This window comes from Epinephelus lanceolatus, chromosome 2 (genome assembly GCF_041903045.1).
Source record: "Epinephelus lanceolatus isolate andai-2023 chromosome 2, ASM4190304v1, whole genome shotgun sequence".
NCBI classification, from domain to species: Eukaryota; Metazoa; Chordata; class Actinopteri; order Perciformes; family Serranidae; genus Epinephelus; species Epinephelus lanceolatus.
The window spans coordinates 19,578,454-19,605,841 of NC_135735.1; the positions used below are offsets into that span (position 1 = coordinate 19,578,454).

The window sequence follows — 27,388 nt, forward strand, 5'->3', positions numbered from 1 at the left end:
CCTGTAGTCTTGAGGATGTTCTGGAATAGGGCATTAGGTTTTTGTTCTGACACCAGCAGGTCAGGTCTTGTGCTTCCTTCAGGTAGGCCTTTTCATTGATATCCACCCAAAGCTGTGTCGTCAGCACACTTGATGATGGTGTTGGAGTCTGTATGTATAGGGAGTACAGCAGGGGACTCAAAACACAGCCCTGGGGTGCTCTGGTTGTAAGGTTGAGGGTGAAAGGGGTGTCTCAGCTCAAACTTACCACCTGGGGTCTGCCTGTCAGGAAGTCAAGGATCCACATGTGCAGTGAGCTGTTTAATCCCAGCTCCTTGAGCTTTGTGATGAGCCTGGAGGGAACTATGGTTTTAAATGCTGAACTACAGTCAATGAATACCAATCTCGCATAGCTTGGCTTCTTTCCTATTAGGTGTTGGGCAAACTGTAGTGGGTTCAGTGTGCTAGGTAATGAGGAGCAGATGTTATCCTTGACCAGCTGTTCAAAGTACTTCATCACTACAGAGGTGAGTGCCACTGGGTGGTAGCTATTCAGGCAGATTGGTCGTTCTTTGGCACAGGAATAAGGCCCGTGTCCACCAAAGTGTTTTCTCACAGGTAAAAAACATTACGTGCTCCTCAGGAAATTCCCAGCTGGAAGCGCTTAAAAGCATTTAAGAGGCATATTGTTTTTTCAGCTGAGGTGCTTTGGTTGCATCTGGTTGCTATGACATGATATATCACAGGAGGTATTAATGTCGGGACAAGGTAGAGTGCTTGCTCCAGATGAGGGGCAGGCTGCAGCATGCAGGTAGAGAGGACAGACCCACCAGTGTACGTGGCTTCATGTGAGGAAACATATACAATATATTAACATTTTTCCCCTCCATTGTTGTTGTTTTTTAGCACTTGTACATGTAAGATGCGATGGTTGGTCTTCATAGTATTTTACCTGCTTCTCCTCCACTGTGATTGAACAGCTGGATTAAAAAGTGGCAGTGACGAGCGTGGTGTTTTACCCAAGTTTAACATTTAGCTCTCACTACTCAAAAATACATGAATGAAAAAACTAAAAGCCAAAACGGCGGCACTCAGTGCACAATAGATGGTTGCATCATTACGTCTTGCTGATGGAATTTGTAGGGCAGTGTAAATAAGTAGCACTCCCATTGCAGACATTTTAGAAAAATACTTTGGTGGACACATATGGACAGACTGAGCCAAGGACAGGCTGAATATCATTGTGAACACCAGCACGAGTTGGTCAGCATATAGTTTGAGGACATGCCAACTGATACCGTCTGGTCCTGCTGCTTTCTTGGTGTTGAAAACCCTTCTGACGTCATGTTCAGTAAGGGTGATAGGTGTGAAAGGTGAACCCAAGCATCCATTAACCTCTGCTCCATATGTTTTTGGTTGTTGGCTGTTGATGGCCACATTAGAGCATAAAAGTTATGTAGGTCACTTGCTATAGACGCATCAGCACTTGACAAGTAGGGTTGGTGGGCTTTTAATATGCCATAGGTCTTAGACTTTGCCACATGCTCCTACGATTGCCTTCCTGGAACTGAAGTTCTACTTTCCTCCAGTAGTTGTTGAGATTCATTGAATTCAGATATTTCATCTGAACCAAAGTGGTGGACTGACAGCCAACTGAAATTGCCCCCCACTGTGCCACACAGTCGGCACAGCTAAAAAAACAACAACATTTGAGGTGAAGCCATGTTATGTTTGAAAGTGGTGAGAAAATTGTTGTAACTAAAACAAAGCATTTGCAGTTGGTCACCACTGTAATCTGCCATTTTTCTGAGATAGTTGTATATTGCAGCTTGTGGCAAAATAACAGTAGACTCTGCATGACCCACACCACTTGTCAGCAAAGTGACACGTGACAGGCAGGTTTTCTCCTTCCTCTTCATGTCCTCAGCCTTCATCATCAGACCTCCAAGGTCATCCTTAGATGTGCATCAACAGCCCTGGCAGACCCACGCGCTGCTTTCCCATCATCCCTCCTCTCTGTCTGCCTGCCCTGCCAGGCAGAAAAAAACCCATCTACTGTATGTCTGCTGCAAAAGCCCTCAGCTCACCCTCTTTCTCAATAGTATGCACACCCACAAGCACAGCTGTACACAAGCACACATGGACACATACACACACGCACCGTCACATACACACTCGCTGACAGAAACACGTCAGGTGAACCGGTGAAAATCTGAGTCGCCCAGCAGGAACAAGGTGTCTGAATCTACTCAGCCTGATGTTCTGTGTTGACCTTCAGTGATAATGGATGAGAAATAATGGAAAAGGCTGATATCCAGGCAGGAAACATCGCTGCAGCAGCTTGGTGTTTGTCATGGTCACGAATGAAGAGGGCAGGTTTGATGATGAGGTTAAAGTGTGGTTGTGATTTATTGCGCAGCAGCAGTTACATTATCACTATTAAAATATGGTTTCTCAATGGACCCTTGTGTTTCTTCAAATAAACGCAGACAGAGTCCATTATCTTAAGTAATCTGCTTTTGATTACCATGTTCCAGGTCTACATCAGTGCACTGGAATAAGAAACAGCTTTCTGTGGCATTTGGGAGGCTTTATAAACCTCTCCATTCTGCTCAGTTTCAAACAGGTGATCTTTTGTTTTAGCAATAGTGACCATAAACAATAAGTTGTTACTTTTATTTAGCCTTTTAAACTTACGGCCTGTTTGCTGATGAAATTCAGACTATCCCAAACTATCCAAATATCCCAAAATAGGCCTTAAAATGTAAATGATACATCAGCGATCAGTAAAATATTGTGTCTCACTCACTCTGCACATCCAACCATCCATCCATTCATCCATTCTCATCCGCTTATCTGGGGCTGGGTCACGTGGCCAGCAGGCTGAGCAAAATATTCCAGACACCACTATCCCCACCAACATTTCCCAGCTCCCCCTGGGGGACCTTGAGGCGTTCCCAGGCCAGATGAAATATGTAATCCCTCCAGTGCGTTCTTGGTCTACCCTGGGGTCTCCTACCAGTTGGACATGCTCGGAAAACCTCCAATGGGAGGCAGCCAGGAGGCATCCTGATCAGATGCCCGAACCACCTCAACTGGCCCATTTCGGCGCAAAGGAGTCGCAGCTCTTCTCTGAGCTCCCTCCAAATGTCCAAGCTCCTCACCCTATTTCTAAGGATGCCAGCCACCTTACGGGGGAAACTTATTTTGCCCGCATGTATCTGCAATCTCATTCTTTCAGGTACTACCCAGAGCTCATGACCTTAGATGAGGGTTGGACCATAGATGGACTGGTAAATCAAAAGCTTTGCCTTTTGGCTCAGCTCCCTCTTCATCACAACGGTCTGGTGCAACACCTTCATCCCTGCTGATAACGCAGCAAACCACTTGTCCATTTCATGCCCCCAGACCCTGAGATCCTTGAACTCCTTCACTTAGGGCAGTAACTGTCTCCTAGCCCAGAGGGGGCAATCCTTGGAGGCAAGATTCACAATAAAATAAAAGACTCAGAGACAGTTGATGTCAAACATGTAAAGTCTTTTAATTCAGAATTTGGGGAAAAGTGGATGGGGTCAAACTTAAACTGAGATTCCTCCTGTCTGAGGTCTTTGGCCTACAGCCTTTTCTGAAGGACTGTCTGTTCCACTACACTGTGGAGCAAAGCAGAGTGAGCTGAGAGTCTTTGTGATTACTTTTGTGGGGACCCCTCCTGTCCCTAGTGGCAAGTGAGATCAGTTTGGTTGTCCTGAACTGATGATCTTGTTGCCAGCCTCTTGGAGTTAGTCCCAGTGGTGCTGCCTGCTTGGTCCTCTGTTCAAACTGCTCCTGTATGCAAGCTAGATAATTTTTTTTTTCCTCATTTTAAACAAAAATGCCAAATATTCACTGGTTCAAACTACTTCAATGCAAAGATCTTACTGTTTTTCTTTGTCATGTATAACTGTAATCTGAATATTTGTGGTTTGGAGTTAATAGACCAAACCACCATGACATAGCGCTAACAGCAACAATCACACTCGGGCTGTCAACTGTCTGTTGATTTAAATCACACTGATATGTGAAATCTGCAAACTTGTTCATTTCTGTAGTCATTTTTAGCCACAACTGTAATCTTTAAAGATATATAGTTAAACATGGCAGTACGACCATCTGATGTGTGCTGTACTGTGTTGCTTTGCTAGTGTCTTATATAAACCAAATCTACCAGCATGGGACATAAATAATGTACTGCTGTGGATGGGGGCCACACCAAAATGTATTTTAGCCACTTAAAAATCTATACAGTTTAAGTGTACACTATATTTGGAATATTTTCACCAATTATCCTTATACAGTAACTGATGGAGGCAGCGGTACACCAACAGCACAAGCACTCTGCAGTAAAATTGCTGTTTTTGTCAGTGGAGTCTGGTTGCTTTGAGAGTTCCCTGTCAGAAAGGGCTATGTGATGGCAAGGTAGAGCTCTGAACAAAAATCTAAATTTAGCGCATACTTAAACTGATATGAAACTGAATATTAGTTGTGGCCCTTTATCTTTCTATTTCTCATCTGGAACAGTTCCTCTGACAAAACCCATCTAACCAAATTCTCCTACAATCCTCCTACTAAATAGAGGGCAATTTTTTTTTTCTATACAAGACCAGAGAGCATTAAGAAAGTTCTCAGAACATAGCACTGTCGATTATTTGACTTTATTCAATTGGCTTTTTATTAAAAAAAAAAAAAAAAAAAAAAAAAGGGAAAAGAAAAGCTCTCTTCAGGCATGAATTCACAAGTTGCTTTATAAGGAATTTAGGTTTGGCAAAGGATTCATTGTGCAAACCTCCCATTTCAGCTCCTCCAAAAAATGCTCTATTGGGTTGAACTCTGGTGACTGTGAAAGCCAGTGAAGTAGACTGAAGTCATTGCCATTTTCTTGGAAGCTTTTAGAGATAAAAAGAGTGCTTTGTAACACGGCCCGTTATCCTGCTGGAAGTATCCTTTTGAAAAAGGGTAGACTGTGGGCCATGAAGGGATGCTCCTGGTCAGCAGCTGAGGATGGTGTAGCATTTAAATGATGCTCAGTTGGCATTAAGGGGCCCAATGTGTGCCAAGAAACGCTTCTCACAGAATTACACCACCATGGCCAGTTTGGTCTTTCGACACAGCCGGGATCCAGGATTTGCTACGAATTCTCTCCCAACATGAATACGTTGTAACAGAAAGGGTTTTGAACATGGAAAAGGCTTTCTACTATTCAGTCACCTGGGTTTGGTGAACATATGCCCTCTGTAGCCTCATTTCCTTCTTGTTAGCTGACAGCAGTGGAACCTTGTAGGGTCCTTTTGGTGCTGCAACCCACACATTTTCAAGGTTTAACAAGATGTGACACGGAAATGTCCTCCTGTACCTTGCGGCTTTTTTATTCATGTGTTTATGACCTTTCCTGTTAGCCTGAATGACACTTGTCAATTTCCTTTGACCTCTCTCCCTGATGAGATGTTGCCCCCCACAAAATTGCTACTGACTGCATATAGCTCTTTACTATTTCAATCGCTTTAAACTCTATACGTTGGGGTGCACAAACATCTTTAGAGGGAGACAGCTATAAATTTGGCAGCATGGTGTCCTTCTTATTCTTCTGATCTATCAAACAGAAATGACCTCTTGACCCTGATTTCATGCTGTGGTATGCTGAGTTTCAAACACATAATTTGAAAGGCTTTGAGTAAATCAATATATGGGCAAAAAGTCTCCCTCAAAACTATAAACCTCAAAAACAAAACAAATATTTAGATTAACAAAATGCATCTTTTTGAGCTGCAGAAACTGAAAAAAAAAAAAAAAAAAACACTGAGCATTTGACAGTGATAACCATCTCCACCAAAAATGTACCAGTGTCAACAGCATTGCAACCACAGGATCGTATCAGTCAGATATCAGAGAACTGAGATGTGTCAGTGATCTGTGATCCTCCTGTGGGAGTCACATTTTTTTCCAGGGTTTGCCTCCTCAAGACCCACAATGATTCATTTTCCACGTCAGAGTGATTGAATGTCACAACACTGTGAGCAGCTCTCAAACACTCTCACTTCTCTCAAATCGCAATCACTTAACACACACGCACACACACACATACACACACAGAGACCACCAGCAAAAAGTATAAATAGGAACACCAGCAATCTTCTCTCTCAGCAGCATCATCAGGTTGAGTCTAGTGCCATAAACAAAATTGGAAAGTTAAATTTAAGCGGTAGGTTTGTGTTTTTATCAGACAACTAATACCTGTTCAGATACATTTAAAATATTCATAGATATCAGTTTAGATTTTAAAATCTTCAACTGTGTATTTATTAAATTATTTAGTTTTGTCTCGAGTTGCTGACATAAAAAATGTAATTTATAAAACATTTAAAAATGTGAAGTCGAAACATTTCCTCACTTTTTCTTTTAGATCTATTTAAACTAAATTCTCCAAAACTACCATAGCGCCTTCTTCCACATCAACCATGATAAACAACAGCAATCAATAAAGATTAAGCATTAGATATCGCAGACCACCAACTTTATCACTATTATTTCACGTTGTCGAACTAATTGATGATTTATGACTGCCATCCATTATATTCACAAGGCTCCACTCTCACTCGTCACAACTCGCAAAGCTGGAATATAGATATTTATTGTTTGGAGATGCTTTCAAATTCACCCAGTACCCTGGAAAACAGGATGTCAGCCTGTAGAGTGGGAGAAATAACATAATACTATGCTAATTGTACAGGAAGTGTCAAAATGTATCGCCTAATAGGAGCAAAAGTCAGTGAAGTGTCCTCACCTGATATGTGTGCAAGGCTGAATGAATTCAGCGCCCCCAACCCCCCTGTGACTAAATTAGTATTGGGCTGAATTTCTGCAAAGTTGGTTGTCATTTAATGTTCAGTTTGATGTCCAGTTTTGCCTGATTAAACTCAACAATCTGGCTGGTGGACAATTAGATAGATTTCTGGCGTGTTTAAAATTTTGGACAGCCGTCTTGGACTTTGAGCTGCTCTGCGGCCAGGTTTTCTGCAAGACCACTGTCAAAAGATCTGTTAAAAAACCTCAGTGAGCTTGTTTTGATGGATAGTACTTTACATGTTGTGGCTACTGTAGTCTCGACTGAGATGGCTGTGATATAAATAGACCTGAACTTTGCTGCAGAGCAGACAGGCCATATTGTTCGCTTCTCCACAGCCACCTACAGCTCCATTTTTTTTCTTCTCACAGAGGAATTGCACAGAGTAACTCTGTCTCTCCCTTTCTCATCGACATCTTTGAGGATGTGGTTGTCTTGTTTGAATGGATTTTATTGGAATTGTGAATAGACAAAACCAAATGCGGGTCTGAGCAGCCATGTGGTACCCTGTCGATGTGATCAGTTTGAGCATCATAGGTGTAAAATTTCAGGGGAATGTCACTCTCATTATTCAGAATATGTGCTTTTATCCCCCCTAATAAAAACATGAAAGTAGCAGAGGACTTTTATTCTGACAAAAGTAAAGACACTTACACCATAAACCAATGCAAAAAAGGGCAAAATTTGGTGCATAAAAGTTCACCAGAATGAAGAAAATTAAGGGTGATGCTCAAAGATCCCCAAACTCCTCATTTCTTTTGGGAAACAGGATTTGTACTTGTGTGTCAGATCTTTGCAGAGCCTACGCTGTGGCCTACGCACGTATCTTTTGCCCCACAAATACAACATGCTAATGTTTTTAGTACAAGTCTATGGCATTTTACATTGTATAAATTAGCCTAGCTGCTAGAGAACTTTTCCTGTACTCATATGAAACCAGGGATAACGGCAACATTTAACAAAGGTAATGTTTAAAAATTCAGTTCCATTACAACACGCAAGCTTCACTGACAAAACATCTTCCTTATACTAAACATTTTCCAAACAAATAAAACACGGCTATGACATTTCATATTGTATAAAGTAGCCTAGCGACTAGTGGCGATTTCCTCTGCTCATATGAATCCAGGATAAATCACACACAAGACTTAAAATGCTATTTTTGGGGCTTTATTGTCTTCACAATGTATTGTTTCTTATTTCCTTCACACTGAGGGAAAAGGTTTCAGCTTACAAAAATAGATGGGAGGTCTGTGTCGCTGCGACCTGTAGTTATATTTCTTGGGAGGTGCACATCAGGCTACAGCGTAGGGTACAACGTACGCTCTACATCAACGCAGAGCCCCCCCAAAATCTATGCCATAGCAATCTTGGCCATGCACACAACATAGAGTACAAGATAAATAAAAACATCCAGTGTTTCCCAAGCTTGAGTGACCTAATTTATCTTTTTACTTCCTCAGATACTGTTTTTGCACAACATGCTCGTGAACACAAAAGTTGTGCTCAAGCAAAACACCTTGTACAATTCCAGCTTTGTTAGAATCCAGGTTGCTGTAACAAAAAGACAACTGAATAAATCATGTTTATACCACAGGAGAAGATGCCTTTTAACTTGTTGATGTAAAACTAATCAGAACTTGGGCAATTGTAAGTGTGAAAAACGAATTCCCTGTCACACATCCAGTCAGCCTTTGCCTGCTCTGCTTTCTGTTTCTCACACTGTCAGTTTTATTTTATTTATTTATTTCAAAGCTGCAGAAATAAATCTGTGGAAGCTGCTATTCCATTTGGCGTATATAATATCCACACAGCACTACTCACTTCAGTGAAACTTCAACTGGTCGAATTTGGTTTGCACTTTTATAATCGTTTCCTGCTAAAATAAAAACACCAGAGGGAGGTACAGTAGCAGCACAAATATTAGTTTAAATTAGAGCTTCTTAGTGGACTGGGTGCTGGTTGTATGAAAAGCGACAACTGCTTCTAGATGTTTTTTGTAATAGAATCTTCGCTACGTCCTGCCTCCCTTGGCCACTGTTGTCAAGCCTGTCAAGTTTTCGCACCAGTACATCCATATAGCATTTTCAGTAATATCAATCAGAGATATTTCAAGGAAAATAATGCAAATTTCTTGAATAATATTCTGAAGTGCACAGAAAGGACTACAATATGCATTTGCGAGCTACAGTCACGATATAATTTTCGGGGCAGGCAGTAGCCCAGTCGGTGGAACGGGTGTCCCATGTGCAAAGGCAATGTCCTTGCCCTTTGAATCCAACCTGCACGCTTAAAAACTATCAAATAAAGGCAAGAGCCAAAAAATAATCCAAGACAAATAAACAAACAAACAAACAAAAATACTATAATTTGTCAGTGTAGTATCGTCAACGAAGACGACATTGAAATTCAAGGAAACTGCTCACCAATCCCAATGCAAGCCTCAGGAACACCATGTCCTGACAATTCAGGTTAAGATAAGCACATATAAAAAACAATACCATAGCAGGTTAAGTCAATACATTGTTAAGCTAACGTTCAGTTATGACTCCCTATAGCCTTCATTATCTAATGTTTTAGTTGCTTGCTATCAAAAATTACAAATTTAAATTCCCTTTTCCTTTTCTTTGCTGGACTGTTCTCACGGATGCTCTGGAGGCTGAGTTGTTCCTCCTCACTCAGCCCAGCAGCCTGACCCTCATCAGGGTGGAGGGCTGGGCTGTTGGAGGTCGTCTCCTTGCCGTCATCAGAGCTCAGCACGTCACAATATTTCATTAGCTCCACAGAAGATTTTACACTGGAAGACAAGCATCTCAGTCAACTTCACCTATCTATACCAGTTCTGTTAAAATACTCACAGCATCTAAGCTCACACTTACTGTGGGCTGCTGTCGAATGTGCCGACAAGGTGGCTCATCGTTATGAAAGGATGCTGAAGGATCTGACTCGGTGTGATTCTTTCAGAAGAGTCCACCGTCAGCATCTTCTTGAGAAGGTCCACAAAGTTTGCCCAGTCACATTCATCTGTGCCGGCATCTTCCTCTGGGAGGTCATGTAATGCCCACAGAAAAAGTCCAGGCCCAAGATTGTGTGGCGAACACAATCAGATTTATCTATTTCATATGTAGACTGAAGGGAAGAAATGTTTGAGTTAGCTGATTTGTTCCAGTGACAAACAAAGACACAGAAATGTAAACAGTTATAAATACAACTAGATGACGCCATATAATGTTACCATAAATCTCCCAAGTCCTCTGTATCCTCCACGGAAGTACAGTTTAGTGTGTACTCCGTTGTTGAGCAGGTGGGCTGGTGGATATGTCTGAGCTGTGGGCACAACACAATGTTGAGTTATACTCCAAGGTACATTTTTGTAAGGTTTCACAAGAGAATTGCTCCAACTTAGCATCTACAAGTTAGAAATATACTGATATTGGATGATAATTATTGATGCATTAATGAGTACATCCCCTAAATGTTGCAGCGGTGGATTCAATTTCTGTCATTTATTCTTTCACATGGCTTATTCCATCATTATACATCATAACTGCATATAAGGTCTTCCATGGTGAAGACATATATATAACCTAATACATATTATGTTCTGTGTTGGTACAAAATAAAAATGAATAAATACACCACAGTGTCTCCATGGTGAAGACATATATAACCTAATACATATTATATTCTGTGTTGGTACAAAATAAAAACGAATAAATACACCACAGTGTCTCCATGGTGAAGACATATATAACCTAATACATATTATATTCTGTGTTGGTACAAAATAAAAACAAAATAAATACACCACAGTGTCTCCATGGTGAAGGCATATATAACCTAATAATAATGATAGTGATGCAAATAACCTAATTGTGATGCAGGCTGCAACATCTGATGCAGAGGGGGAGGGAATATCACTTACTTGGCAGAGGTCTGCACTCTCTGAGTGCTTTTCTAGTTTTAAATTAAGAAATATGGTAAATTTCAAACACTTCTGTATGAACACAGAAGAAACATTTTCCCAAAAGGCAACAGGTCACAACAGGCTATAAAACTATGAAGCATCTCTCATGCTCTGAAATTGCAAATACTAAAATACATAGACAGTGAGTTTGGTTTCAGTGTAATGAGTCCCTGGGACACACGGATAGTCGTTTGAGTGGGTCCCAGGGAAACTGAGTAGACATCAAATTAAGTTTGTGCTTTTTGACAAATAAGTGTTTGGTGTTGTATGGTTAAAATAATGGTTATATTTAAGTATGTCCACCTTAGGAGGACTGTTTTTGGTTTGTTTTAAAAGGACTATAGGTGTTTTTACATGTAGTCCTTTTAAAACAAACAGTACTCAGTCCTTTTAAAGTGCACCAAGAAATGGACCAACAGAAACAGGACTCAGTTTTCTTTCTGGTCAACAACTCTGATGGGGCCTCGGTCCTCTTCACACTATAGCCTATATACTGTATAATTGATGTAGTTTTTTTTTTTGTTTGTTTGTTTGTTTTTACTTTGACCTGGTACTGCAGTGCGGTTATGTAGCCCCTCGCTTTCACATTAACTTTAAATTGGAGGACACCCTTCATGTTTTTGTGCTGTAGACTGTAGACACGTGTGGCTACACCGGGAGTTTGATTGGGAGTTGGCTTTTAATTTATGTTTCACAGTAGATGTACAATGTGCTTTTCACTCGGAGCTCTGTTACATGAAGGCCACTCACAATAGTGTTACCGCACAATGTAGTTGGTCCCGAGTTATACAGCCGGGGAGTTCTTTATGTGTTGAAAACACTTTGTGTGTGTGTCTTGACTGTTGACTGTTTTCATTTGGTGTAGTATCAGTTTAAGTTGGCCTAGTAGTTGTCCTTGATTGTCACTAAAGATAACTGGAAGATGCACTGTTTGAGTTTTGCAGTGGTGGAAGAAGTTCTTTTTTTTTTTTTTTTTCTACAATATATTTATATATATTTTCAAGCATGACATAGATTTAGACAATTAAGCAATATCACACGAGAGGTTGTGATGTTGTACTGTATATCGTCACGGCTGTGATTCGGTCATAGGCACGAGGCCGCAGGTTGTATATCGCCGTGACAATATACAGTACAACATCACGACCTCAAGTATGATATTGCTTTTATACAACAGTTCAACAACAGCTTAAACAGCAATGCTGAGTAAGGAAATGTTAACAAAAGGTGATGAAATAAATTATTTAAGTATGGCTGTTGCCAGGCAACGTGGTACACACGCCAGGAACTCACAAGCTACTTTCTATTTACATTGATCTGCAACTGTGTAACTTCGTCCAGTTCGGCTGATGAAACGTTGGCAAACCTGGATGTTGGCACGACCAGATTCAAACACACCTGGAGGTCTGCACTGAAGAGTCCTGGCTTTCCTTTTCCTCGTCCTCTCCTGACGACCACTCATAATTTAATTCAAATGTAGTTTGGGGGAAAATATCCATCTTCTTGGTGTAACGCTATAGTGTCAGTTTGCGTTAGTGTAGCAAGTGTGACAGCTGGTTAATTAACGGTTGTATTTACATTTACCTTGTGTTTCCGTTGTCAGTTAAGATGTCTGGTGCCACGCAGGGCTGCGCACCCTCTCCTTCACCGGAGTAGGTCCAAAAGCCTGGCTGCTATTTGAGCAGGTAGCGGTGGTGTCTCCCTGACTGCAGTCAACACCCGATGTCCCCTCAAACAAGCTGTGTGTTGTGAGACTCTCCTCACCTCTGTCTGCAGGAGACCAGACAAACAGGTGTCTAAGAATCTCTGTGTGTTCAGCTCTCAGTACTTTTTTAGCTTCTAAATGTGGTTTGGAGTTTAGTTTCTCTCCTCCGTCCTTCTTTTACTTTAGATATCTGCTTTATTTTACTGTTTCATGGTTGTTATCAGCCATATTCGAAGTTGTGTGAAGTTGCTGCCCGAAAACTCAACATTTCCTTATTTTGCTGTTTGACAATAAAAGTTTATACGTGACAAAATAATGGGGGACTTTTATTTTTAAGACTGTATGACATCATATGCAAAGAAGCTATTGCCAGCATGGTGTTGGGATACATTCAGTACACAGTTTAGTCATGTATATGTTGTCCTGACAAGAAGCAATGGAACTGTGAGGAAAGTCTTGTAAATAGTTGAATAATTACAGGTTTCAGCCCTGATAATACATCGTATTGTCACCTGCCTCACACAAACAGCACATTGAGCAGACAGTGGACACCGGGGCTGAACCGCCCAGCAGAGTAAGAAAGTAAGAGCCTTATTAAAGCAAACAGTTTAACTGGCTTTTCGCTTCTTCTTGGAGCAGGAGAAAATGTTTTCCATCGCAGGCCAAAATTCATATTTTCATTTGAATGCTTCCACTGAATGACTGATTGTGTAGTAAAAGGCACACATGCCAAAACTGGAGCAGTTGGCATACACAAGAGATTTTCTTTATTCCTTTTCAATTAACTTTGAGGGGTTGAGGCTGTGCCTAACAATCAGAGAGACATAAAACATTTTGGGAATAGCATATCCTTATTTTCCTAAAGACCTGAATTACAGAATGCAGTATTAGTCTACATGTGTGCACCTCTGCCAAAGCCATGCGAGGAGAAAGCACAGTAATAAAACAAATGCTCTGGGTGCTTTTATATGCAGTGAAAACCTGTTAATAGGGTCAGCTTTTGCTAGCTGCTTAATGGTCTCAGCTTTGTTGCTGCCAAAGAATGATGAACATTTACTCACCAGTAATTGTTCTCTCCAACATGAGAGGCTAATGTTCTGACTTGAACACATTTTAGGTGGAGGGTAAAAAAGGGATATACTATCAGAGTCTTTGGCTATCAGAACTGTGTGTTTATTGTCAAAACATGTTTCCTTTGGGAAAAGCAAGGTAGTGGAACTGTGTTAATATTTCTTCTTCATCACTCAAGTCTAAAACAGCTTGTACAGTAATCAAAGTAATGCCTCACTGACCTCAACATTTTGCTGGGAATTGATTTCATTGCTATTCAGAAACACTTTCTTGCAAAGTGAAATAAAGTCATAGATAATGTTGTGGGTGGGTTTTGAGCAATTAAATTCTCCATTAAGACTTGTGCTGAAAGTGTCTATTATCTCTCCAAATGCTTTTTGAATTACACTGTAGAAAGTAGCCTTGACATTGGTTTTATGATGATAGCCTCTCAAAACACTACTGTACACTCTGCAGCGGAGGTTTCAGTACCTTTCACATTTCTACCTGAAAGTGAATGGAAGAATTGCTGTGGATCTGTGAGTAATGCTTCAGAAAGTTAAGAAAGTAACATCTAAATTCAATGGGACGGATTTTATGTGTACATAAATAAGGTGTTAAAGTCTTAGTGCCACGCTGTACACCATCAGCAGCTCTTTTTCCATGTTTTGTATCTGTTTCTATCAGAGGGCGTGCTCTAATCAGACTGATGATCTTTTGGACACTATGGGTGGGTTAGATAAGCCATTGCAAAGACAAGCTACAAGATGTTTTGCTCTGGAGTGGATTTGGGTTTTGCTCTGCATTTTAATAGCACATCTGACTAAATCAAGTCATCAGTAAGTTAAAACATGTTTTTCAGTAAAAGCCTTCAGCAGGGAATGAGGCAGTGATGGTGCATCAATGTGCTTCCTGTCTCACAGTCAGAGAAATCTTTATCACATCATGCATCCGACTCAAATTATTACAAATCACTTGAGAGTAAACCGAGAGTTGGATTACCAAAATAATGAAATCACCAAAATGACAATGTAATGGTGATTGTGCTCTTATCCTAGTTTAAATTGGCCTTTTTAGGCTCAGTTACATTTCTGTGAGAGCCAACTTTCCTGTTTTTAACCTGTGTGTGTACACTGATAAGACAAATACACTAACTGGCCACTTTATTAGGTACACCGTGCTAGTACCAGGTTGGACCCCTTTTGCTTTTAGAATTGCTGTAATTCTGCATGGCATAGATTTAAAAAGGTGCTGGAAACATTCCTCCGAGATTTTGGTCCATATTGACATGATAGCGTCACACAGCTGCTGCAGATTTGTCGGCTGCACATCCATGATGTGAATCTCCCGTTCCACCACATCCCAAAGGTGCTCTATTGGATTGAGATCTGGTTACTGTGGAGGCCACTGGAGTACAGTGAAGTCATTGTCATGTTCAAGGAACCAGTTTGAGATGACTTTAGCTTTGTGACAATTACAGGCAAACAATAAAAGGGGTAGTTTGCCAATTTTCAGTTAGTACAGCTTTGTGGCGTAACAATGGTCGTCATTCACATACACTGTGTACGCACAAATCTGTGCTTAAACTGTGCATACAAACGTTTTAGTAAAATTCTGGGATTCACTAATATTACCTGAATTTGCTCCTACTCTCCGAACAAATTTAGAACTACCTCAGACCATGCATAGACACAAATGATAAAGGCCCATTGGTCTTAAAAAATGTGAACACACCTTTTAACTAAATGCAAAAAAGATTAAAAATGTATTTATTTAAAAGGCTTTCATAGACATTATCTAAAACCATTAATTTACTAATGCGTTTTATGTATTAAATAACAAGAAACTGATCGATCCTTTCATCCTCATCAATTATTGATTAAAGAAATTAAATGGAGTGTCCCAGCTTTTATTTTACAGAAATTGCACATATGTTCATTTGTAGCCAACTGGTTAATTGGTAGCTTATTATTAGGCGTGCAGGGTATTTAAAAGATTCTGATTACCACCAAGCAGCTGTTCAGATGGCATATCTAATCTTGCTGGAAGATATTGCAGGAGAGAGTGCATCAGAGACTGACATGTTTGAAGAGAGTGACAAATGGCTTATCAGCTGTTTCTGACTGCCTTTACATTCACAGACGCTCACTGACACTGGTGTTTCAGGGCCTTAATATATACACTGCCTGGCCAAAAAAAAAAGTCACCACCAAAAAAAAAGGTCATACACTCTAATATTTCGTTGGACCGCCTTTAGCTTTGATTACGGCACGCATTCGCTGTGGCATTGTTTCGATAAGCTTCTGCAATGTCACAAGATTTATTTCCATCCAGTGTTGCATTAATTTTTCACCAAGATCTTGCATTGATGATGGTAGAGTCTGACCACTGCGCAAAGCCTTCTCCAGCACATCCCAAAGATTCTCAATGGGGTTAAGGTCTGGACTCTGTGGTGGCCAATCCATGTGTGAAAATGATGTCTCATGCTCCCTGAACCAGTCTTTCACAATTTGAGCCCGATGAATCCTGGCATTGTCATCTTGGAATATGCCCATGCCATCAGGGAAGAAAAAATCCATTGATGGAATAACCTGGTCATTCAGTATATTCAGGTAGTCAGCTGACCTCATTCTTTGAGCACATACTGTTGCTGAACCTAGACCTGACCAACTGCAGCAACCCCAGATCATAACACTGCCCCCACAGGCTTGTACAGTAGGCACTAGGCATGATGGGTGCATCACTTCATCTGCCTCTCTTCTTACCCTGATGTGCCCATCACTCTGGAACAGGGTAAATCTGGACTCATCAGACCACATGACCTTCTTCCATTGCTCCAGAGTCCAATCTTTATGCTCCCTAGCAAATTGAAGCCTTTTTTTCCGGTTAGCCTCACTGATTAGTGGTTTTCTTAAGGCTACACAGCTGTTCAGTCCCAATCCCTTGAGTTCCCTTCGCATTGTGCGTGTGGAAATGCTCTTACTTTCACTATTAAACATAGCCCTGAGTTCTACTGTTGTTTTTCTTCGATTTGATCTCACCAAACGTTTAAGTGATCGCCGATCACGATCATCGAGGATTTTTTTTTCCGGCCACATTTCTTCCTCAAAGACAATGGGTCCCCACTATCCTTCCAGTTTTTAATAATGCGTTGGACAGTTCTTAACCCAATTTTAGTAGTTTCTGCAGTCTCCTTAGATGTTTTCTCTGCTTGATGCATGCCAATGATTTGACCCTTCTCAAACAGACTAACATCTTTTCCACGACCACGGGATGTGTCTTTCGACATGGTTGTTTAGGAAATGAGAAGCAACTCATTGCACCAGTTGGGGTTAAATAACTTGTTGCCAGCTGAAAGATAATCGCCCATGCAGTAATTATCCAATAGGAGGCTCGTACCTATTTGCTTAGTTAAATCCAGGTGGCGACTTTTTTTTTGGCCAGGCAGTGTACATGCAAACAACTTTACCGTTTTCTCCATGATGGACTCTCTGATGTGCCTGTCAGTTCAGAATCATTCTGATTCACTAACAAATGTGCGGTGGTAGGAACGGAATCAGCCGATGCGCACTTGTCATGATTTCAATGGTGATTTTGCTGCACAGTTATTTTTGCGTAGAGTAAGAACTTTTCTATGCACGTATGGGTAAATGACGCCCAATGTAAGTAGTATGTGTAAATATACTGTGGTAAATTTACCTCCATCTTAGCACCCAGATCTCCCTGCTGATCTCACAGCTCAAACAGCCATAGAGCCAGTGGGTTTTTACTGGCTTGAACTACTGCCGTGTTTTTGTACACCCGCTGTCATGGGCACAAAGAGTGTGGAAGTAGATTAAGAGATTCTTGCCTTAAATGTGTTCAGAAACATATTTGGTTCACTTTTTGGCTGTAATATGACAGTTTGTGAACAAGTGAATGCCATACTGTTTCCTGTATTGTAAAAGCAGAGGCTGAAAATACTCAAATCAAACATTAAAACTAGGCCGTGCTGATAAAATATGAACAAAGATTCTGTTACTGCATTGTCTTTTTCTCACCCAAAATGTTCTCAGAAACATATTTTAGCTTAGGCAACAACTGGAAACTCAAGGTCCCTGAGTGAGTTTGGTTGGAAAAAACGTATGCAATTCTTTATCACCCCTGGACTAACAGCACTGAAAACTGAGGGTGCACTGAGATTCATAAGATAATGGGGATGGCTTTAGTCTACTCATTTGTCACATTATACTTAGGAAACATACCTGAAACTATCCCACACAAAGATAAGTAGAGTCAAGAGTTTATTAAAGATACTTTTAGCAAGTAGCAAGAAAGCCATAACTCGCAAATGGTTGTAAATTGATCCTCCAACATTGGCCCAATGGCTAGGGATTCTAAACAAAATTTTTATTTTAAGACTTGAGATGGAAAAATGTACGAAATACTGGGAGGAATGGATTTGTGTATAAATGTCGTTGAAAAAACTGTGACACTGTACAGCCAGATATAAATGTACTGTAATTTGACCTTGTAACACCCACGACAAACTTATGTTCTTTGTTTCTTAAATAAAAAAAGAGTTACAAAAATAAACATATTTTTGTTCACTGTTTAACTACAATTTGAGTTCATTGTTACCAGCCACCTGCCATATTGTTTCCTGTGTCAAAAAAGCCAAGCTCATATTACCTCACCTACCAGCAGGAGCATTTATTGGTCCATTGTGGTGCAGTGCATTCTGGTAGTTGTAGGTTTTCTTCCTCTTGAGCAAAAGGGAATGCCATAGCCTTTTTCATCTGTTTTCTCTGGTCATGTAGCAACAATTTCAAGAGTATTTGTGTCTGTCTAGGACATAGACATCCCAACTTTATGAAAAGACCATCTTCTAAGCAGTGAAATATTTCTTTAAAGAACAACAGGTGTTAGCATTATATTGTTAGATTATTGTACAGCATATTTTGTGCATTAGCCCACGTTATTGTTGCAGTACAGTTACAGAAGGGCTGTTGATCAAGTATATTCTTAAACTTTAAAGATGGCATGTATAGAAAACCTTTACCAGATAAGAATCCGTTTTTACCTCTGAGGATTTCTGATAAATAATGTTGTGCAAGAGCTTCACTGCATTTACTGTATGAAAATGAGGTCTACCTCAGAGCAAGAGTGGGCTACATATAGTTTCAAATGGCTGAGTGCTGTGCTGGCCAACAGTCCTGGACTTTGTGTGCGTGTTGAGTCTTAAAAATGAAATATGTTGACATTATCAGCAGGGACTTGGCTGGGTTCAGCTGGATTGGAGGGGATGAGATTGAGATGTCATTCCATCCCACTACAAGATAATCTGTACTGACCTTCTGTCGCTTAGGTCCCCAAGTGTGTTTGAATCTGTAGTCAGAAGAGGCTGCAGCAGTGCCGGAAACGGAGGACTTATAAAATGTTTTTGTCAGTGCAAATAAAAAATGTGACATATTTGTTGCAGATTACAACATGTATTATTCATCCAAAGGCACCAGTTGGAGAGTCCTTTTTTAAAACATAAAAAATAGTGTGCGATTAGCAACAAACAGCAGTGGCTGTAAAGTGGTTCTGTCCTTTTCCCTTTGGAGTAGCGTATTCCTGTTAGAGCAGAATCTGAGAGGATGGACATCCATTATCTGCGGTGCCGTGGAGGTAGAGAGAGGATTATCTGGCTCCAGCAGGTTCAGCTGGCGTCCCACAGTTTGCAGACATCAAGATCCATCTCCCAACTGTCGATCAGAGTCTGGCACGTGTCTCCATTAGCACCTTGTGGCAGATGTTTTCCATCCTCCATCCATCGCTTAGTGTCACACATCCTTAATTGGGCATGGTAATTATCCAATCGCGCAATATTAAGTGTCCTATTTGTGGAAATGCGGTTGCTGAAAATGAATAGTTATTGATCACCAACACTGACATTCAACTTACTCCTATTCGCACATTAGCCTAGCATTGATTGCTGGCAGCCCTTCCTGTGTGCAATACTGTGGATCGACCGGATTCCTAATGTGTGGTCCAGGCTTGACCATTAGAACCATCCATTATCACACTCGCCATCCACAGGCTTGTCACTAAGGCCTGGTGGGAAATTGGCAAGCAGACATGATTGTGACTGTGAGGCAGAAGCAGATTTAGGTTCTCTAGTTTCTGTCAGCAAGCTATTGCATAATTAATCGATTACAGCCCACACTGTATGGGTTTGTTGCAGCTTAGAATATGTATGAGCGTTGTTTTATGTTTGTGAGTTAGCCTGTTTTGTTTCGTTGTTTGTCAGTCACAATATGTGCTTTTTACAATAGGCATTAAGCCTGTGGATTAAGTGTTGAATCTATTGTGTTTTCACATACAGGAAGCATTGATCTTTAGCATATATGAATTATTTATACGTCTCATGGTGGGACTTTATATGTGTTTGCAGTAGTCATGGCCGGATTAACCCATCAGGGGGCCCTTGGGCAAAGTGGGCCCCTGTTATACCTCCACCCACCCACTCACTCACACTCAACTCTCTACGCACATGGCATAGCATACATGACAGCTTCATTATCTGCCCAGAGACCAGTATGCCTGTACTGGATAATACTTCCTTGCTTTAGGCTTCTCTGTGGAAATTTAATCAAAGTTATAAACCACAACATTTCAGTCCTGGTTAATGTGGTTACACCTTTACTGGTGGCAACAGCAGCAATTTGAGGGGGTGTGAAGGGAGGGGACGCCATCCTCTTGGTTAGCACAATGACCAAAATGCACCTTTACCTTTGCTTGATACATCCTACCGGAGTTTTAGTTTCAATATTCATTGATTGAGGACTCTGAAGAGGAAATACCGCAGGTGTAGCTGAACAAAAAAATCGGAAATGTTATGATGGACTAAATGGGATCTGTTTCTATGTGAGAATGTGCTGAATCTCTGTTGACAAACCAATAAAAAAGATAAGTGGAAAAGAGAAGCCTCTTAGCTGTAATGATACCAGCATTGTTTTTGTTCTCTAGATATTACCCAAAATACCTCACATTTTATAATGACTGTCACCGAGCTGTGATTTAAAAGAAACGGCCTTCAAGTGAAACAAACCAGGTCCATCCCGCCCTTTAAAATTTATGAATCACCTACTGGGTAACAGCAAGTGTGGTTTATTATCCAGAAGTCTCAAGGCTGTAAACAAAGAAGCAAATCCAAACGTCTGTGATTAATAAATTGTATTTCTATGACTGCTTCAAAATTAAAGGAACCCCGTGTTTCACCAGTGGGATGCTTTTAAAGTGAGGAAGCAGCAGTAGGAAATGTTTGGTTTGCATTAGCGGTAACGCGGTTTTGACATGGCTGTGGAAGACGAGAGACTGATGTCAGTGAGATAAAATTAAAAACAGTCATGGTGGATTTCATGCTGCTTAGCTTCCTGTGAATCCCTTTTGTGCCTGAAGGCAATCTGAGCCCAGCACAGGAATGGCGGACTCCGCCACTCACGGTGAAAACTATTATATGTGAGGTAACTACTACATGTAAATGCATTGAATGGCTTTTGATGGCAAATGCTGACCATAATAGTATAAAAAACAGGCTTTGATTTCAGGTAAATCATGAGGATTATAAATTTAAACACAACTTTATTTGACATGCAGTGATTCTGATGATGGAGTTTAAATGACGGTATTTAAAATCTCCTTTGGTGCTCTTTGGAACTCTAAGACACATCCACTCACATATATTGCTATCATTAGTATTTTATTCCTTTTGTCCTTGTCATGTCATTATCAAAGTCAAATACAGTCAGTGTGCACAGCTGCTTATCATTCTCTCCCCTCCTTTCTCCCCTCTGTCCTAATGGAAGCCCAGTCAGCTGTGTGCAGCCTGATTTCATTGCTTATACCGGTTGTCCGCACAAGCAATCTCTTTATGTTCTGCGTTTATGGGTAACCTGGGCTTGCTGGGGGTCCAAAGTTTGGGGGGAGATCTATCATCGTAACACAGGTAGGCAGTTTAATAACGCTGCTGTGTACCCCCGAGAAAAGCTAGGCATTTATTTAATGTAACATGGGCAATGTTGGGGGGCTGACAGATGGCCCAGGCAGGAAAAATGATGTCCTGTTACCTCTACCTGCTGAATTCATATAGGACAGTAGGGAATGTGCTGCCTTAAACTCTCTATAGGGATGAAACTGTACATGCAAATTAAGACTTTGACTCCTAATTTATTTTTGTACATTTTTGGAAATATGATACGCTATGGGATTATAAATGTCTAAGTTTCACCGCTCACCACCCCCCTCCCCTCTCCCTACTTAATGAAGCATGTCTATCACTGGCTCCACATTAGCTGAACTGTAGCGGATCTCAAGAATCAAAATATTCTCTCTCCTCCACAATAAGCTTTTTCAAAAGCACCTGGGAACATAAGTGGGTTTTTTTTTTCTTCTTCCTGACACATGAAGTGTGACTTCCCCATACGAGATACGAAGCTCAGGAACAGCAGGACTTTTACACACACACACACACACACACACACACACACACACGTATAAATCTGCATTGTTATGCCAGGAGGAGGCGGATAAGGGTGAAATTAATGAGTTACACCTTAACCACCTTCCATTTAAAGGACCAGCGTGGGATCTAGGACTTAGGGGATCTATCGGCATAGATAGAATATAATACTCATAATTATGTTATGTTCTGCCCTTCTGTGCCGTTTGCATGTTCTCCCCGTGTCAGTGTGGGTTTTCACCGGCTACTCCGGCTTCCTCCCACAGTCCAAAGACATGCAGGTTAATCGGTGACTCTAAATTGTCCATAGGTGTGAATGTGAGTGTGAATGGTTGTCTGTCTCTATGTGTCAGCCCTGTGATAGTCTGGTGACCTGTCCAGGGTGTACCCTGCCTCTCACCCAATGTCAGCTGGGATAGGCTCCAGCTCCCCCGCGACCCTCAAGAGGATAAGCGGTTATGGAAATGAATGAATGAATGAATGAATGTTTTCATGTGTTTCTGTTTGCTTAGAATAAGCCCTTCATATCTACATAGGAAGCAGGTCCTTGTCTATGCAGTCTGCTATTTTACACCACCATGTTTCTACAGTAGCCCAGAAACAGGCAAATCAAACACGGGTTCTATATCGGGCCTTTCGCATTTTTTACATCACCTAAAATCCATCTTAGGTTCTTCCACATGCTTGGAAAGGAATGGGTGAGGGGAGGGGGACTCGACTGGTTGTAATCTACAACCTTACCACTAGATGCCACTAAATCCTGAATGCTGCTACTTTAATAAACAAAGTTTTTGCCAGCTAAAATTCAAACACTCACCTTCTACTAAGATATTGCTCTTTTACCTTGTGTTTTGTGTTTCTGGCAGACACTGGCACTACTTATTTGAACTTCTACCCTAACTTTATTATTACAAAACCAGGTGAAACAGAGAAAACACACAGACTTGAATATAAAATATAGAAAAATACATAAAAATACATGAACATATGCTATGACCAACCACACAAGCTCACATAAAACATCAGTTAGAGTCAAACACCAAATCTGGTGTACATACAGATACCATTATCCCACCCAATTGAGGCTGTTCTCGAGCACTTTTCGTATGTACACCTCAAAAGTAATGTACCAGAATTTGAATATAACCCATGTAATCAGCAGTTGCAATCATGTCACCAATGCGCTTATGAGAGCAATGAGGGAAGTAGAATAAAGAGTGAAAGTCTGGGAGGCAGGTTGGGGCAGTGGATGGGTCAAATAAACACAGGACTTTCCCCCAGGAGACTGATGTTTGTGTCCCATGGTAAACCAGATGAATGAATGAATTTATTTTGAGCAAAATAAAAATAAAAACAAAACCAAGAAAACATCAACAGACATGCTCAAAAAGGAGTAGGACATAGTGTACACTTATATAATCTCACTATTCATAATTCATAACAGTCTTAGATATTTAATATACAAACCCCATCTCAACCAAGTCCAGATAAATAGATAAACCAACCCATCAGCATCACCCCTCTTTGTCTGCATACCTCCTAAATATACTGTGTCTGTACATCTTTTAAAAGTGCTCTATAGTTGTGCTTTCCTTTAACTAAATCCACCACACACACTGAAATACACAGACTTTTCAAGGTTGTATGAACACAATGGTTTTTTAGATTTAATGATCCTCTTAAACTATATTCCTCCTCTCTGTCACAAAACATTTTTTTAATATTGCCTGGCAGTAGATGAGATATTTTAAGGTACATCGTCAGGTTATGTTAAGTATAGAACTTTATGTTGCATATGTAACATGACTCACTTAACTGCGTTTCCTTCGTTAACGTAACCTACATAACTTTAAGTTAAGTATGTAATGTGATGATGCCATTCAATTCAATTTCAATTTTATTTATAAAGCCCAATATCACAAATCACAATTTGCCTCAGTGGGTTTTACAGCATCTGACATCCTTCTGTCGTTGAACCCTCACAGTAGATAAGAAAAAACTCCCCCAAAAAACACTTCATTGTAATGCTTTCACAAAAATAGATAAACAATAACACAATAACAGTGCAGGAAATTGCGCTTAAATGGCTAAATCTTATGCACAGTAGGAAATGTTAGAACATCTAATGTGGCAACACATCACACAGCAGTGGATGAATACCATTAAATATATTCATTTCCTTAGTCATAATAAACACTCAAGCTTTTAGCTATGTTATAATTAGCAGGTTCTGTTTGACATTAATTTTGGGAGCTCTGCACAATCTCTGTGAGTGACGCATTTCATTTAGTGATTACTTCTCCAGCCAAGCAATATTCTCCAAATATTAAGGAAAAGAGATGGTCAGTGTGCTGGTGCAGTGTGCTCAGTGCATAATAAGAGCAGCAGTTGAGTTGCTCTGCATGTCAGTTTAAACATGCTACTCTGCAAACAGGATGTAAAATCTTATTTAGCTCAGGCGGCACCAGATTCGTCTTCATAGAGCATCTTCATTAATAAAACAGGAGGGTTTAAAAAAGAAAAGGTGTCCTCTGCAACTCAGTGCTTCCCAAAACAGCAAAGGTGTTTATAGTTTGCTTTGCTCATAAATATTTCAAATGAAATTATAAAGGCTTTTTAATACAAATCTTCCTGAAATACAAAGTTCAGCTGCTCTCAGAGTGCCTTTGACATTTCATCGCATTTAGTGCTCTCAGATATGTTTGATGTTGCCATAGTCCACATAGCATTTGTAAAGATTTACAGAGTGTTGCTGCAGAATATTTGCTTCCTCTGTGTGCTGGCTGTGTACACCACTTCACAGTGATGCTCCTTATTGCGTGGAAAGTTTGCTGTGGCAAGAAGCCCGCTTGTAAATCATGCATATTGGATGAGACGTGCAGCAGATGAGCCTGGGCCCTCCAGTCAGGCCTAGCATTAATTAAATATCTATTGGCCCTGCTTTCATACCTCATTTCATGCCACATTCACACCTTGTCTGGGCTTGTTGAGGAAAAGTTAAAATGAAAGTTGTGGCCTTGCAGCTTCATATAATTCATAGCACTGCACGGCACAAGCATCATGGTCTTAACACTGTGAATTCTGACTTGATTTCTACAGGGAGTGCACAAGAAAAACTTTAGAGTTGGAATGAAACCAGAATATAGTAAAACAATTTCACTTAATGTGAGAGATGATTGCAGCTGATTGCGAGTTTAACCATTCTCTTGATAAAGTGAAAATTGCATGAGACTGTAGGCAAAATAATCTTTGATATAAATGGTTGTGTCATTGTTTTGAGAAAATAATTCAATGTTTATTTAAGTGCACCACTGAACATTTAGAATTTTAAAGGAATTCTGATGCTTAGTTATGAAATATTAGTCTCCTGTCATAAACTGCTGCTCTGTTTTGCCCCCCTGTGGTTTCCTATATTTTCTACAATGCTGAAAGATGCTGGATATGATGGCTGAGTATACACTCGTCAGCCAAAACATTAAAACCATTGGCTGGTGAAGTGAATAACATTGATCATTTTGTTACAGTGCAATGTTCTTCTGAGGAACCTTGGCTCCTACCATTCATGTACAGTGCCCTCCAAAAGTATTGGAACAGTGAGGCCAATTCCTTTATTTTTGTTGTACACTGAAAATATTTGGTTTTGACATCAAAAGATGAATATGGGACAAGAGATCAACATTTCAGCTTTTATTTCCAGGTATTTACATCTGGATCTGATACACAACTTAGAAGATAGCACCTTGTGTTTGAACCCACCCATTTTTCATGAGAGCAAAAGTATTGGAACATGTGACTGACAGGTGTGTTTTGTTGCCCAGGTGTCTCCCAATTACATTGATTATTCAAACAATAAATAGCACTGAATGTCTGAGCTCAGTTTCAGATTGGGTACGATAGGTTTTGCCTGTGCAGACTGCATTTAGAGGTGGAACCAACATGAAAACCAGAGAGCTGTCTATGGGTGAAAAAGAAGCAATTGTGAATCTGAGAGAAGATGGACAATCAATCAGAGCCATTGCACAAACATTGGCCATAGCCAGTACAACCATTTGGAATGTCCTGAAGAAGAAAAAAAACACTGGTGTACTAAGCAACAGACGTCGAACAAGTAGACCAAGGAAAACATCAGCAGTTGATGACAGAAACATTGTGAGAGCTGTAAAGAAAGACCCTAAAACAACTGTTAGTGACATCAGCAACAACCTCCAGAGGGCAGGAGTGAAGGTATCACAATCTACTGTTTGCAGAAGACTTCATGAACAAATGTACAGAGGCTACACCAGATGATGCACACCACTCATTAGCAAGAAGAATAGGAAGGCCAGGCTGGAATTTGCCAAAAGGTACAGAGATGAGCCTCAAAAATTCTGGGAAAAAGTTTTATGGACTGATGAGACAAAGATTAACTTTTTCCAAAGTGATGGAAAGGCGAAAGTTTGGAGAAAGAAAGGATCTGCTCATGATCCCAAACATACAAGCTCATCTGTGAAACACGGTGGAGGTAATGTCATGGCTTGGGCTTGCATGGCTTCTTCTGGGACGGGCTCTTTCATCTTCATTGATGATGTAACACATGATGGCAGCAGCAAAATGAACTCACAAGTCTACAGAAACATTTTGTCTGCTAATTTAAAGAAAGATGCAACAAAACTGATTGGGAGATCCTTCATCATGCAGCAAGATAACGACCCAAAACACACTGCCAAAACAACAAAAGAGTTCATCAGGGGCAAGAAGTGGAAGGTTTTAGACTGGCCAAGTCAGTCTCCAGACTTAAACCCAATAGAGCATGCATTTTACCTGCTGAAGAGGAGACTGAAGGGAGTAACCCCCCAAAACAAACAACAACTGAAAGAGGCTGCAGTGAAAGCCTGGAAAAGCATCACAAAAGAAGAATGCAAAAGTTTGGTGATGTCAGTGGGTCACAGGCTTGATGCAGTTATTGAAAGCAAAGGATTTGCAACTAAATATTAAGTCTCATTCACTTTAATCTATTTTAAGTTTATATGTTCCAATACTTTTGATCACCTAAAAATTTTGTGTTCCATTACAAATAATGCTATCTTCTAAGTTGTGTATCAGATCCAGATGTAAATACCTGGAAATAAAAGCTGAAATGTTGATCTCTTGTCTCATATTCATCTTTTGATGTCAAACCCAAATGTTTTCAGTCTACAACAAAAGTAAACGAATTGGACTCACTGTTCCAATACTTTTGGAGGGCACTGTAGATGCCACTTGACACGCTACACCCACCCAAACGACATTACAGACCAAGTACACCCCCCTATTAGCAACTGCGCTCCCTGATGGCAGTGTTCCCCC

The 27,388-nt window shown here is 40.5% G+C and overlaps 1 protein-coding gene across 1 annotated transcript in view; it reads left to right on the forward strand.

The window, feature by feature from the left end:
- Nucleotides 1-27,388, forward strand: part of gpc5a (glypican 5a) — a 224,608-nt gene that overhangs the window by 151,793 nt on the left and 45,427 nt on the right. The gene's annotated exons all lie outside the window — the stretch shown is intronic.